The sequence below is a fragment of the Mesoplodon bidens genome (genome assembly GCF_964165515.1).
Source record: "Mesoplodon bidens genome assembly, chromosome: 15".
In the NCBI taxonomy this organism is placed as follows: domain Eukaryota; kingdom Metazoa; phylum Chordata; class Mammalia; order Artiodactyla; family Ziphiidae; genus Mesoplodon; species Mesoplodon bidens.
Genome location: NC_138171.1, coordinates 43586271 through 43589299, shown reverse-complemented (window position 1 = coordinate 43589299; position 3029 = coordinate 43586271). Strand labels below are relative to the sequence as shown.

At 43.9% G+C, this 3029-nt stretch overlaps 1 protein-coding gene across 1 annotated transcript in view; it reads right to left on the bottom strand.

Moving 5' to 3' along the window:
- The window catches only part of SEPTIN14 (septin 14), a gene marked incomplete at both ends in the record, with an annotated part of 563121 nt that overhangs the window by 121008 nt on the left and 439084 nt on the right, over window positions 1–3029 (bottom strand). The window lies entirely within an intron of this gene.

Here is a 3029-nt window from a genome sequence, read left to right as displayed (position 1 = left end):
CATATTACATGTTTGCAATCTTTTTTTTAATGACTGGTGCTGAGAATGACCCTGTCACCCTTGAAAGGTAGCTTGTCCCAGTTCAATGGGCATATGTGCGTCTACAGAGTAAAATATTAAATAGGCTCATCAGCCGCTCCTTATGGCCACTCGGTAGGTGTTATGAGGAATGGGTGTTTGGGTACCAGCGCAGGATGGCCTGATGTTTGGGGGCTGGGGCTGCCAGTGGAAGAACAGGCTGTGCTCCTTCAGGGGGTACTTACCCTCCTGGGTGTTGAGTTCCTTAACCTATAAAATGGGGAGGTTGAATCCAATAGCCTTTAAGGTCCCTTCAGCTCTGAATTTCTGTAACTGGCTCTTCATGGTGGCACAGGAAGCAGTGGGAGAGAGAGGGTATAGCAAGCTCTGGCACAGAAAACCTGCAGTTTAGCACCAGCTACTCTACTGATTAGATGCTCAGAGCATGTTTGCAGCATGTGAATGAAAACTATATGAAACTGCTTTCTAAACTACTTAAAGAAAAATGGTAGAATTACTAGTAAAGGTAATCTAGCTATTCAGAACTGAAAAAAAAAAATTGCTGGGAACAGGGAATTTTCACTTACAAAATTGCATGGACTTGTAAATGAAACAAACCCTGCAGAGGTCAGGAATCTTCTATCATACACTGGTGTATTCAGGTCCAGAGAAACAGAACCAACAGGATATCTAGATATAGATATATTTAGGGGGGGTGAGGAAGGAAGGACTGGGAGTTTGGGATTAGCAGAGGCAAACTATTATATATAGGATGGCTAAACAACCAGGTCCTATTGTGTAGCACAGGGAACTATATTCAACATCCTGTGACAAACCATAATGAAAAGAATATGAAAAAGAATATATATATATATATATGTATAACTGAGTGACTCTGCTGTACAGAAGAAATTAACACAACATTGTAAATCAACTACACTTCAATAAATTTTTTTTAAGATATATTTAAGAGGAGATTTATTATAGGAATTGGCTCATGCCATTCTGGAAGCCAAGAAGTCCCACAGTCTGTTGTCTGCCAGCTGGAGAACCAAGAAACCCAATGGTAAGATTCTGTCCAAGTCCAAAGGCCTGAGAATCGGGGAACTGATGGTGTAACTCCCAGCCCGAGGTCAAAGGCCCAAGAACCAGAAGCTCCAGTATCAGAGCAAAAGGTGGGCATCCTACCTCAAAGAGAGTGAATTTGCCCTTCCTTCACCTTTTTGTTCCATTCATGTCCCTGACGATGGGGTGATGTCCACCCACATTGGGGAGGGTAATGTGCTTTACCCAGTCTATTGAATCACATGCTAATCTCTTCCAGGAAAACCCTCACAGATACACCCAGAAATAAGGTTTTACCATCTGAGCATCCCTTAGGCCAGTCAAGTTGACACATAAAATTAACCATCACACTGGGCTCAAGAGCTTCCCCAAACTGCCTCATCCACCTGACTCCCCATCCACGGGGCATTCAATATCTCGTGAGTCCCGGATTAGAAAAGCATGAAAGAGGTTAGCACAGTTCTTGGGACATTTCAAACTCACCCCTCCGACACAACAAAGAAGAGACTGTGCCTGCTTCTTTTGTGCAGCTTGTGAGAGCTGGGCAGCCTGGGGGCCGGAGGAGGGGCTGTATAATTGGTATAAAAGGTTCTCTGTGGGTGTCATGATTCCACAGCAGATCAGACTCCTCTGAGCCAAATTCAGCACGCACCCCCCGTTCAGGCTGCTGCCCAATGGAGGGCAGGCTCTGAAGGCCTGGCAGTTAGAACGGACAGCACAGCGTGGTGGCTTTTGCCTCTATGACCCTCAGAATCCTTATGATCAGGTTCAGAAAACTTGGGGAGTGATCTGACCACAAGTCACACTGCTTCTTTTCACATTTTCCAAGGTGTTTTCACATGTTCCTCATGTGATTCTCATAGCCCTGAGGTCAGATATCACTGCCCTATTTTTAACAGGAAGCAAGCACATAGAAGTTAACCTGCCCACCCGGCTTGCTCCAGCTTATGCACACAGGGTGGTAGCAGAGGCAGAAACAGTTTGAAGCACCGTTCACAGGCCTGGCATGCCTGGCCCTGCCCAGTTTGCACCTCTGAGAGTGCCAACACCACAAAACAGCTTCGAAGAGAGCGGCCAGCAAGCACTCACAATTATGAAACAACTGCCTTGCTGTCTGGGGTATCGGTTAAAGGTTGCCAAACTTATTTCATGGCTCTCCTACAGAAACTTTGATCTGGAAGGAAGCTTGATTCATCTGATTTGATTATTTGGCTAAATAATTATCTGACAATTTGGCCAAATTTGATTATTTGGTTAAATTATAAATTTTTCAAATAACTCCCAATGTTAAACCCTTCCGGCCTTTTCTACTTAATTATCCAATAGTATCCACTCATGGTCTGCCTCTTCCTAAACCTGTGTCTCTGTCTTCTCCCCCGCTTTCCCATCAGGGAGAGAATATAATCTCCTACTTTCAAAGCATGTTCTGAAATGTCCCTTTCAAGGCGCTACTCAGAATAAACATGAACCTGGGCTTTCAGGTCCTCCCAAGCCCTCTGTAAGAAAGAAATGGTTCATATATGTTCTGAGGAGTTATTTCTTAATCCATTTAAGGGAAAACACTGATCTTCATTTGGGGCGAGTAAAACTTGTTTTCAGTTTTCCTAGTTCATGTGATAATCAAATATCCATTTTTTAAGGTCAGTACTTTTGTTTAAGGCGCCATGGTTATCTTTTTTAAAAAATCTTTGTAACATTCCCTATACGACAAATACCAAGAGGTAGTAAAAGCACTTCCATCCCTCTGGCCCAGCGCTTCCCTCAGTGGCGGGGGCTGAGTGGTGGATTCACTGTGACAAGCACTCTGCCCTGTGCTCAGGAGGGTCTCGACTCCTTGGTTCCTTGCCCAGAGGTCGTTTCTACTCAAACACTTAAATACTTGAAATACTGGATACTGAAATACATGATAGGCAGAATTAAAAATTCTACAAATCGGGAATTTTCTG